This window comes from Calidris pugnax, unplaced genomic scaffold, assembly GCF_001431845.1.
Source record: "Calidris pugnax isolate Ruff unplaced genomic scaffold, ASM143184v1 scaffold157, whole genome shotgun sequence".
Classification (NCBI taxonomy): domain Eukaryota; kingdom Metazoa; phylum Chordata; class Aves; order Charadriiformes; family Scolopacidae; genus Calidris; species Calidris pugnax.
In genome coordinates, this window is record NW_015090992.1 from 3,695,407 (window position 1) to 3,708,076 (window position 12,670).

Genomic DNA, 12,670 nt, shown 5'->3' on the forward strand with positions numbered 1-12,670 from the left:
AGGTTGTTACTCTGTGTGCTTCTATGGTTCTATCCAAGCAGGGATAAAATGCTTTCATACATCTTTGTTAACCCTGGAGAAACCCAAGCAGAAATCATTGCGTACTGGCTGCTGGCTTTCCATAGATGCAATGCAAACACCTTTATAAATATGACCAACACAAGGCATACCTGCAGGTGGTGAGTGAAGGGGTTTTTTTCTTGATAATTGGAACTCTGTTTTTCAGTCCACTGGTGAACCCAAGCTTGTCTTTCTATGTGGCTGGCTTGCTTGCTCCTAAAGCAACTGTCCTGTGGCTGTACATGTGATATGCACGACTTCACATGTTCATGGTTTTTAAGCACTGTAAAACTCCATCGAGCCTCCCATCTGCCCTCAAGATACCTCTACACACCCCTGTAACCCCTGCGAAAATCCACTTACTATTTGACTGTTGGAATTGCACAGATGTACAACAGAAGCTGGAATTTCATTGATGCTCTCTTTCATTCTCCTCTTAATATATATACCTGCTGGCATGATTGTCTTTTTTTTTCCCTGTGAGCTGGGCAGTTTTTCCTGGAACCTATCAGCCAACAGAGTCCAAGAACTGCACACAGTGAAACAGGAAACAAAATGTGCATCCTGCATATGCCTTTTGGTGTGTGAAGCCAAAAGATGAAGGTCAGTCTTGCTAATGGAGCTGTGACAGGACAAGCGCTTGTCCTGCAAAGCGATCTGATTAGTCACAGAAGTAATGTGAAATAGTTCTCTTCACTCTTACCTTCTATGAGCCAAGTGGGCAGAGCTGCATAAGATGTCTTTCTTCAAGCAGAAAACTTCCCTTCTTGTGCACTGATGGTTCATGTAGCATGCTGTGAGATGCCAGACAACTGTTATTATGGTGAAACTCACATTAATGACAAAGTCCCCAGAGAAATGCTCTGCAGCCTGACAGTCATGCCCAGGCTGAGTTGTAAGCTCTGGATCACAGGGATGAACAACTCTTACAGCAAAAATTTTTTTTGGTTATAGTAAGCCATGTGCCACAAAAGTTACATGTGCAGCATAGGGACTGTGGAAATATCAGATAATTTCCCATGTTTGACACTGTTTGTATGAGACCCAAAGTCTTGTGGTTACACATCTAACCTCAAAGAATTGTTTTCAAGTACAGAAAACCACAAAGCAAAAGTCTAAATTGTTCCATTTTCCCTGAAGACTGACACAAGATGCTCTCCAACTGATGATGCACCACAGTAGTTGATGCCTCCACATGCAAATGGATATAGGAATTTCCTAAAACGCAGATTTCTGTAATGTTTCATGAGTCTCCCTGCTCAAAAGTTTTTGCTTGGAAAATCCTCTGAGCTATGCTTAGAATCCTTGCAATAGGGGGTAAGTGCAGGCTGTGGGACCTGATGGGTGACTGTTTTGTATGACTGAGCAGAAAACCCCACTTACGCTAAGTCAAAGATTAGAAAAGATTTGACAAATGCTCAGAGGATCTCAGCAACACAGTATGGAGGAAACACACTTTACCGACAGTGCTGACACACAGGATTTTTTGCTTCTTTCCATCTCACAGTGAGTCACACATCTGAGGAGCACCAGGGGGGCTATGCCTTTTCATATGCTTGAATATATACAGTGGAAACTTGTATTTCTTTCTCATAACATGAATCAGTGGCACTTTGACTCATGAGAAATAAAAAGAAGGTTGCCGAGACATCTGGAATCAGAAACTATCAAGAAGGGAATAGTCAAAGTCTGTTAATAGTTGGAAGGGGAAAGGAAGGACAATGAATAGCTTGTCTTTGAAAGATAAAACTCTCATCTGGATGTGGAAAGATGTACCTTTTCTTGTGGATGTTGAGCTGCACTGAGAAACTTTATAGTTTACCAATAAATGTATACTGTCAACATTAGCATGGCGAAATAATAGTAATTGTTGTTTGTACAGCATCAGTGCTAGTCAGCCTTAGTAGAAAGAACTCAGCCCTCTAATAGACAAATCCCTAATGCTTGAAGCTTTAATACTCAGCAATGGAGACACTTCCAAGCCACATGCTAGATGACATCAGACCTTTTAGAAAAGTGCCAGTGACTATTTGGACATTAAAGCAGCACATCTGTTTAGAATTTATGTGCTTTAAAATTAGTTGCATACCATGGCTGCCTTTCTTTTGGAGTTGTAGGGCTTGTTTTTGGTATTTATTTTTTAAAGGTCTAATTGTTAAGGAGTCCTATAAAGAAAGGCAAATGTTACTATTTCATTTGTCAAATAAGAGACCAAAGCTCAGGTAATCAAAGTAGTCTGTGTAATGTATGAGGACTTATTCAGATAGGTAATTCTGAGTAGAAGTTATTTTTCTTGTATTACACAGGGTTTTGTTGGTGGATCCAGACACAGGTAGTGTCAGTGACTCCAAGAATACTCTTGATCCTAAAACCCTAAACCACTAGCTTTGTCTACGCGTTTGGAGTAAAGGAAATGGAAACTGAAAGGCTTTAGAAAGACTCCAGTCCCATGCATTTCTAGCCCTTCAGGAGAATGCTTGACAGATTCTGGAGTAGTTAAAATTGCAGATCAAACAGGCAAAGATTTTGCCTAGGTGTTTGTTCAGAACCTACAAGATTGCAGTCTTTTGAATATTTGTTTCCAGATCCATAGCTTTTCAGCACATGATTTGCAGAAGAAAGGCAGTAAAGTTCAAAGCAAGGGTTCATCCAGCCCCATAGAGGATATCTAAGGGAGAAGGGTATAAGAAAAGGGGAAGGTGCTATTTCCCAGCTTCTAGCAATCCACATAGCAAAGTTTGTCTCAGAGGTGCCAGAAAATCCTTTCTGGCAAGAAAGAGGATCTCACAAATCACATAATGATATGGGGTTGGAAGTGAGCTCCAGAGATAATCCAGTCCAACCCCCATGCCAAAACAGGTCCACCTAGAGCAGGTTGCACAGGAATGTGTCCAGGCGGGTTTAGAATGTCTCCAGAGATGGAGACTCCATCAACTCTCTGGGCAGCCTCTTCCAGGGCTCTGCCACCCGCAAAGTAAAGAAGTTCCTCCTCATGTTTAGATGGAATTTCCTATGTTCAAGTTTGTGCTCTCTTGTCCTGTCACTGGGCACCACTGAAAAAAAGCCTGGCCCCATCCTCTTGACACCCACCCTTTAAGAATTTATAGGTGTTGATCAGATCCCCCCTCAGCCATCTCTTCTCCAGAGTAGAAAGACCCAAGTCCCTCAGCCTTTCCTCATAAGAGAGATGCTCCAGGCCCCTAATCATCTTTATGGCCACACTCTTCTTGATGCACCTCAAGATGTCATTGGCCAGAAGGGCACATTGCTGGCTCATGGTCATCCTGTTGCCCACCAGGATTGACAGAGCCAGTGTTTTATCTTCATGGTGACTCCCTGTTCTGCTCATTTCAATTTTCTCCTGGTTTGGGCTCCATTGAGAATTTCTGCCCATAAATTTTTCTGGTGAAGAAAAGAGCAGTTGAAAGGTTCAGGCCAAAGACAGAGCCTTCTGTTCCCCTTTGAAGTGAAAATAAGGGATCTTAAACTTTGTGCCCATTTTGTCTTTCATTTACATTTGCAGTTCCTTTATATACTTTACAAATTGTCTTTGGACAGGCATATTTTAAAAACTCTTTATGCCACATTACCCTTCACATCCAGCCCCAAAATTTTTGAATAAAAATCAGTGTTCGTTTTAGTATACAGATTGTGTTGTAACTCAAGCTAGTTGATTATCAGTTAACAGTACACATTTTTGCTGGATAGATCACAAACATCTGTAACTGTCCCAAGACACAGCAACAGATGTCAAGAAACTTAAAAAGAAAAGAGGTACAGTAATTTAATTGCCTTCTGAGAAAACCACAGCAAAAAAAAAAAAAAAAGAGAGAAAAAACCCACAGCTGAAGCTTCTTGCCCCAGAGAAATTGGGGCTATTCGCTCACATGGTCATTTGCCACTGGAACTGTGATAAAGATTTTATTTTGCATAGTACACGCCACCTGCAGAAAATTGGACAGGAGGACTTGAATTTGAAGCTGCAGCTGCTTGCACGTGAGCTGACAGCTCTACAGTTGCCCTCTACAACTCCCTGAAAGGAGGGTGTAGAGAGGCGGGTGTTGGCCTCTTCTCCCAAGGGAATAATGACAGGACCAGAGGAAATGGTCTGAAGTTGCGGCAGGGGAGGTTTAGGTTAGATCTTAGGAAGAATTACTTTACTGAGAGGGTGGTCAGGCACTGGAACAGCCTGCCCAGGGAGGTGCTGGAGTCACCATCCTTAGAGGTATTTAAGAAACGTGTAGATGTGGCTCTTCAGGGCATGTTCTAGTGCCCGGGATTGTTGGTTTGTGGGTGGGTGTGATGTGGTGGGGTGTTGTGTTTTTTGTTTTGTTGGTGGTGTGTTTGGGGTTCTTTGTGGGGTTTTTTTTGTTTTCTTTTGTTTTTTTGTTTTTTTTTAAGATTGGACTCGATGATCTCAGAGGTCCCTTCCAACCATGATTCTGTGATTCTGTGACAAGCTTTACAGTAAAGCAAGCAATGATGTAAATATTCAAGATGAAAAAATTGTTACATGGAATCTAGCCTTCAGCTATAATGAAGGATTTCCTTGTTATCTCTCCTGTCATCTGCCCAAGCTTATCCTAGCATGTCTCCCATTATGAGGGCTCAGCTGTTAACGCATACACAAAACTTCTTTTCATTCCATTTAAAATGCGTCTTAAGAGTTCCTCTTTAAAATTTAAAAATATTCCCATTTTCAGAGTAATTCCTGGTGACAATGATACCTTCCTTGATTTTTTGAGTAGGCTTTTCTTTATGTGAGTTTTTGTAGGGCTAATTTACAAAAGTTACATTTGTTGTATCAGGATCTCTTTTTGTTGGTGGTGCAACTTCCCCTGACATGTTTTATTGTCAGGTTGGGTTTTGCAAATATGAAGAGAACAGAGTCAGGCTCTGACAAATGTCACTGAGTTCCAATAAGATTTCTAAATCTAAAACCCAAATGTTTTGTAAAACCTTTTTAAGACAGACTGATTCTATATAGCATAATTGGGAGCATTAAGCTAATGATTTCTGTCATCAGAAGTTGTTCAGAGCCTGTAAGGCCAAAACAGAGAAAAAAAAAACAGTTCTTTTTACCAGTTGCAGTCTGTATTCACTGCTTAGCCAAAGCTGTCCAAAAGGTCAGAGAAAATTTCTCCAACAAGTGGGATCCTCAGACATACAACACTACCATTTTAATCCACCCAACCCAGCTTAGGAGGGGTGTAACATGGGACAACAAAACTGGATTTCTGCTTTGGAAAGAGTTCTGTGTCAGGCAGCTATAGAGTTCCTGCAAAAAAATTAAAGCTGCCTTTGAAAGCTATTTCTTATCTTGCTTTGTCTTGCAACGAAACCCACAAAAGCTCAGCAGAAATAGCAACACCTAATGAACTGTGCCTGCCTTTCAGCATTGTGGGGACACGTAGATATGGAGGTCACACATGGAGTTAGAGGTCTTGTTAGAGCACTCTTCCTTCAGAGAATTCAGAGTCTCCATTTTTTTAAATAATTTGGCTTTTGGAGTCCTCTGTTTTCAAATTGAGCAACTCCTTTCCAGTCTTGTTACATGTTACATAATGTGATAATGTAAACTGTTACCTGCTAAATTTCTGGCCTTGGGCTACTAAATAGATATTTACAAACTTTTCCGGTGATAACTAACTTCCACTCTTATTCCAGCAATAAAAAGACAATGGTGGTCAGAAAACTCAATGGTCAGAGCCACATTCTGTCTTCACCGAGGTACAAGAAAATCTGATTATGTGTCTAAGTTATCTGCCACCCCCAAATCTGTTCCCAGTCTCCAGGCTGTGATGTTGGTCTGAAGTGCAAGTGTACATGAGTTTCTCTTCTGCTGTTGCAGAAGGAATTGTTCTCTGAACCTGTCAAGATGCCTATATTCGGTCCTGTTTGGTCTAGGATTGGTACTGTAAGTTACTCTGTCAAAGTACAGCTGTTGGAGTACAGCTCCAGATGGCAGTTTTACAGTACAACTCTAGTACAGGTTGGCAGATGGGAACAGGCCTCCTCAGCTCCTAATGTGGTCACGTTTAAATAATTCCCTAGCATCTGCAGTGTAAAGGTGTTCCTTAAAGGCCATAAGTGCAGCATGGTAAGGCACTGATCACTGTGGCCCTGATCTTGGCACTTGAAGCTGTCATGGACAGAACTACAGAATCACAGAATAATTTAGGCTGGAAGAGACCTCTTGAGATATCTAGTCCAGCCTCCCTGATCAAAGCAGTGTTGTGTAGTACAGGTTGTCCAGTCCATGGATGGAGACTCTGCACCCCTCTGGGCAATGTGTTGCAGTGTTTGACCACCATCAAAGCAAAAAGTGATGGTATTTTGTGCCTTTAATTTGTGCCTGTTGCTTCTTGTCACATCAGGGGCACTGCAGAGAAGAATCTGCCCCCTTGTCTTCATTCCTTTCCATCAGGTATTTATACATACAGATAAGATCCTCTAAGTCTACTCTTCTCCAGAGTGAGGAGTCCTACCTCTCAGCCTCTCCTCATATGAGAGGTGGTTCAGACTTCATCCTTGTGGGCCTGTGCTGGACTCAATTCAGTTAAGTCCATGTCTTCTACTGGGGAGGTGTGGCCTCACCAGGGCTGAGTAGAGGGTAGGATCACGTCTTTTGACCTGCTGCCAATGCTCTTTCTAATGCAACCCAAGATGCTGTTGGCCTTTTTTTGCCATGAGGATGTATTGCTGGCTCACAGTCAGCCTGCTCTGCCAGAACCCAATGGTCTTTCTCAGCAAAGCTGCTTTCCAGCCACTCAGCCCCCAGAGTGTACCGGTGCCTTTGTTCTTCCTCAGGGCAAGACTTCTCATTTCCCCTTGTTGAACTTAATCAGATTCCTCTCTGCCTAGTTTTCTAGCCTGTAGAGATTTCTCTGAACAGCTGGACAACCATCTCATGTATCAGCCACTCCTCCCAGCTTTGTATCATCTGCAAACTTCCTGAGGGTGCACTCTGACCCATTACCCAGACCATTAATGAGAATAGTGAACAGTATTGGCCGTAGTATTGAGCCCTGAGGTACACAGCTAGTGACGTACCTCCTTCATGCCACTGATAACAGCCCTCTGGGACCAGTAGTTCAGCCTGTTTTCGATCTACATTATCATCCACTTATCTAAGCCTTACTTTGTCAGCTTGTCTATGATGACGTTAGGGGATAAAGTGGCTTCACTATGGTCAAGGTAAAGAACGTCAACTGCTCTCTCCATTATCTGCCTAATTAGTGACCTCATTGTAAAGGTATCAGATTGGTCAAGTATGATTTCCCCTTGTAAATCCATGCTGACTACTCCCAATCAGCTTCTTGTCCTTCATGTAAGCCCTCCAGGAGGATTTTCTCTCAACAGTTTCCCAAGGACTGAGGTGAGGCTGGCTGGCCTGGAGTTCCCCACATCTTCTCACTTGCCCTTCTTGAAGACAGGAGTGATATTTTCTTTCTCCCAGTTTCCAGGAACATCCCCCAGTCACCATCATCTTTCAAAGGTAATCGAGTGGCCTTGCGGTGACAGACAGTTCGCTCAGCATTTGTGGGTGCATCCCTTCAGGCCTTATGGATTTACATATGTCCAGTTTATTTAACTCCACTGATGTTAATTCTTTTCTATAGTCTCCCTCTGGTCTCAGGGGCCTTGAATTTCTGAAGGCTCATCTTATTAGTAAAGACTGAGCCCAAGAAGGCATTGAGTACCTTGTTCTTTTCTGTATTTCTGTATCATTTGTCACCAGTTCTTGTGCCCCATTCAGCAGCCGACCCACATTTTCCCTAGTTTTCCTTTTTCTATTTATGTACTTGTAAAATCTCTTATTGTTACTGTTCACATACCTTGTCAGATTCAGCTCTACTTAGGAGCAACTTCCTCATCCATGCAGGCCTCCTGCAACGTTTGCTTGATTCCCTATTTGTCAGGACAGACCTTTCTTGAGCTCAGAGGAGGTGATCCCTGATTGCCAGCCAGTCCTACTGGACCCTTCTTCTCTACAGAATTGTAGCCCGTGGGATTCTTCCAAGCAGATAGATCTCTGAAGAGGTTGAAATGTACTTTCATGTAATCCAAGGCTGTGGTCTTGATTTTTGCCCTTCTCTGTCCTCTTAGGATCCTGACTTCCAGCCTCTCATGACCAATGCAGCCAAGGCTGCTTCTGACTGTCACGACTCCCACCAGTTCTTCGTTCTTCATAAAGTATCAGGTCCAGCAGAGCACCTTTCTTTGTTGGCTCCCCTGCTACCTGTGCCAGGATGCTGCAGTGCACTCAAGGAGTCTTCTAGATTGCTTGAGCCCTGCTGTTCCGTCCCTTCAGCAGATATTAAGGGGGTTAAAGTTCTTCTTGAAGATGAGAGGCTGTGACTGTGATTCACAGAATCACAGAATGATATGGTATTGGAAGGGACCTCTGGAGATCATCTAATCCAATCCCCCTGCCGAAGCAGGTCCACCTAGAGCAGGTTGCACAGGAATGTGTCCAGGTGGGTGGCCAGCTCTCCCGTTTCCTTCTGGAAAGGGCCCACAACTTCCCTAGTCTTGCCTAGTCTCCTTCCTTGTAAGAGAGATGCTCCAGGCCTCTAATCATCTTTGTAGCCCTCTGCTGCACCCTCTCCGGCAGTTCCCTGTCCTTCTTGAACAGGGGAGCCCAGCACTAGACACAGTACTCCAGATGGGGCCTAACCAGGGCAGAGTAGAGGGGGAGAATGACCTCCCTTGGCCTGCTTGTCACATTCTTCTTAATACACCCCAGGATGTCATTGGCCTTCTTGGGACAAGGGCACATTGCTGCCTCATGGTCATCCTGTTGTCCACCAGGGCTCCAGGTCTGATTCCTCAGAGCTGCTCTCCAGCAGGTCAGCCCCCCAACCTGTACTGGTGCATGGAGTTATTCTTCCTCAGGTGCAGCACCATACACTTGCCCTTGTTGAAGTTCATCAGGTTTCTCTCTGCCCAACTCTCCAGCCTGTCCAGGTCTCACTGTATGGCACCACAGCCTTCTGGTGTGTCAGCCACCCCTCCCAGTTTTGTATCGTCAGCAAACTTGCTGAAGGTATATTCCATCCCTTCAGCAAGGTCATGGATGAATATATGAAGAGGACTGGACCCAGTACTGACCCCTGGGGAACAACTTATTACATTTGCTTGCAGAAGACCTTATGTACTTCTTTTTCCTGAGCAGGCAGTCTATATGGATAGCAGATACCCATCTCAACAATGGCCATATTTGTTTGCCTGCTAAACTTGACACAGAAGTTCTCGAATGGCTCCTGACCTGGCCAAGGCAGAGCTCTTTGCGTTCCTAATTCTCTCACACGGCAGGTTCCTCCCCTCCTTCCTTGCCTTGCCTGCCCCTTCTTCCTTAAAAACCCATGTCTCCAGTGCAGCGCTCCAGTTGTATCCGCCAATGTTTATAATGTGGTTACTTAGAAGAAGTTTTACAATTTCTGATGTGCTTATAACTACTATTTACATGCAATTTCATGGTATAATCATAGATGGCAAACTAGCCTGAAACAGACCCTGCCAAAATGTTCCTTGCTATAACCAGTGGCTGGCACCCCCGCCGCTTTCTAAACCCCTTGGGATGGTGTACCTGACAGCAGTTTGGAAGTGCCAGGAACAGTGCTGAGGGACACAGGCAGGTGATTATCTGGGGAGAAGTAACAGGGCAAAGAAAATAATTTTCTATAAAACCTCCCAGAATATAGCTAGTTATACCACTTTACTCATTTAGAAAATATTTCTTGGATGATAGACCAGTGTCTTGTAGGCAAAGAGAAAAAGAAACGTAGGCTATGAATCAAATCACAGATAAAGTTTGAATGATGTAAAACTGAAAGTTACCTTCACAGTAGTTTGGCTGACTACAAAAAGTATAGGCTATTGAAGATCTAGATATAGATTAATTTGTCTTTTTTTTTTCGGTAATTATAATGAGAATTCCTATAAAACCGTATGTTAATTTTAATATTTTATTCCTCAATGAAATGGCAGTGAACCGCATCTTTATATTTTGTTTCTGTTTGGCTGCTACATCCCCAACATTTCCCTCTATAATGTCTATATTCATCTTGTCTAGATTTAATGACCCAGATAGGAATTCAGAGCTGTGAACTTCTACCACCAATTCTGTTCCCCTGGGATTGAGGTTTTGATTTGTAACCTATTTGTCAGAATATGATCCCAAAAAGGCAAGTAGTTTGTCTTCCAATGTGATCTTCCAGTACCCTTTGCTGGGCAAAATGGACACTGCTTTCTGTTTTAAACTTTTCTGCTGTTAATTCCTGGTGACCAAGACAGACAAAGAAATCACTGTGAGGACTCTCAGCTGCAAACTCCAGCCTCTAATCCCACCAGCCAGCCTCTGCTGGCTTTCACAGATGGTTCTTCCTTAACACAACGTCTTTAATGGCCCACTTCCCCTTGCTGTCCAGGTACAAGCTGTAAAATCATCTAATGGTACTTAAAGATACCTATTAAACTTTCCATCTGCATGCCACATTTGAACTCCACGCACTGCCTTGTTACTAACATGGTTTTCCCTGGGGAGACAGCCACAAAGCTTCTAATTTATATTTCAGTTGGTTTTGAACATCTGCATTTGAATTTTTTTATTTAAAATTTTTTTAAACAGAAGCGCAAAACTCTCTGAATGTTTACTTTTAACTTTGATGGTCTCAAAGGAAAAAGAAGAGCTTGGAGTAGCTTTTAAAGTCTCAGAAATTATTCATGAATTGAGCATGTCAGTGTGTGAATGCCAGAAATGATAGATTCTTTGAAGAAACTTTGCTTTTTGGATGCTCGGAATATATAAGACGCATAATGTGATTCAGGGCAACGGACAGTCTCTGAATTTAGATTCAGAGATTGGCCATACTTATCATTAGTTTCCAGCAGTGTGGTGAAAATACTGCCTGAAAGAAGAGAGTCAAGAGCAGTAGGAAAGTTGCAAGAGTTTTCTGTGGTCTGGAAAGTGGGAGGAGCTGTTAACAAAAGCCTTTACAAAAGATGTTTCCCCTTTGTTACAAAAGGGCACCAGGTTAGTTCTCAGTGATGCCATACACCTGTGCACTAAGTTGAAATAGCAGAAAAAGGTTACACTGCCATGGTTGACTGACTATGATTAATTGCTTGAGAAAGGCAAGCAGGCCAAGGCATTATTAGTGGGTGAGCTAGCAGAATAAGGAGCAACAAGCGAGAGAGACAGCTGGAGTAGATTGTACTCCAGCTCAGTGGCAATTGAAATGGGTCTGTTCTTCCAAGAAAGATCCAACTATCCCTGTTAATGAGGTGTTGCTGCAAGGAATGGGACAATTAACTTTTTTCTTCTGTTTGCCTGGTTATTAATTCATGTTCTCCACAGTGACAGCAACACTTCTGTTGTGACTTACTGTCACCCAGTGATGGTCTGGAGGAGCTCTAAAAGTGTAGCAAAGTTTTTTGTCCATAGCAGATTTTGAATGAAGGAATGCACAATGGGGTCAGTGTGATGTCTCTGGGTGCTCTTCAATCATCTTCTGTGCAAACTTAAACACAACTTAAAGGGCATCTTTTGCCTGAAATCTCAGTCTGTCTTAATGACTGAAAAAGAGCAAATTTTTAGGTTAATTTCTTTTGCTTAGTCTTCTGAATTCTGTATTTAGTGCAGACTTTTTTTCTGCAGAATCGAGAAGACTCAAACCTTGCATTTAATTTTGGGATAGATATTAAAAGATATTGTGTATATATGCATATAAAACCTGCCAAATTTTTCACATGGCCAAATGACTCCAAGAGCTTAAGTGCTGCAAGAAAAAATGTCCATGTAGGAACACCTGTGATGGTGCCATAACAGTTCCTCATACTCCCTAAGGCAGCATGATATCCTAAATCCTTGGAGAGGTCTGGATACAAAGTCATTTTTGAATGGCTTGCAGCCTTCACAGTGTTTGAAATATGTTGGCCGTGCCCTGAGACTGGTATGTGCATTGTCCTGGGAATAGTCCCACTGGAAAAGTTTTGCTACCGAAAAAGTAGTGCATCCTGAAAACATCTGTGCTGTTAACAGAGAAGCAGTGGAAGACTCTAATCATGGTGGTGCTTTCACCGGAAAAATAAACAGACTAACAATGACCTCAAGTCTGTGGAGACCAATGCAGTTGTATCCGTTGTGTTCAGGGTAAACTTAACTAAGTTTCCGAAAGTAGAAATTCAGAAACTGTAAAGAATGTATAATAATGGACCATTCATACTGATGCAGTGCTGCTGTTGAACATTTTTTCATATTTACTCTTTTTTTTTTTAATGCAAGAGGTGACATTTCTAGAAAACAAGGCGTGCATTCCTAACCATGGTATAGCCAGAAAGTATGACTTGACACAGAAATTAATACGTCAAGTGCTGTGCCCTGCATATTGAACAACACTACACTGTAGTGTCAGTCTGTTATGGCCAAATGGAATATAACAGCCATCTCTTTCTCCTTATCACTCTTGTTTTGTCTAGGTTTTTACACTCAATATAGCATGTTTCTTGCAGAAGTTTTTTGAACGCAGTCTGTAGTTACTTTTCTTTGAATTGTCAGAGTCATGTGTTAATTCTTAAATGTAATAGATGAACCTGCTGGATCTCA

General features: G+C 42.5%; 1 protein-coding gene across 1 annotated transcript in view; it reads left to right on the forward strand.

The window, feature by feature from the left end:
- The window catches only part of MOB3B (MOB kinase activator 3B), a 102,299-nt gene that overhangs the window by 56,515 nt on the left and 33,114 nt on the right, over positions 1-12,670 (forward strand). The gene's annotated exons all lie outside the window — the stretch shown is intronic.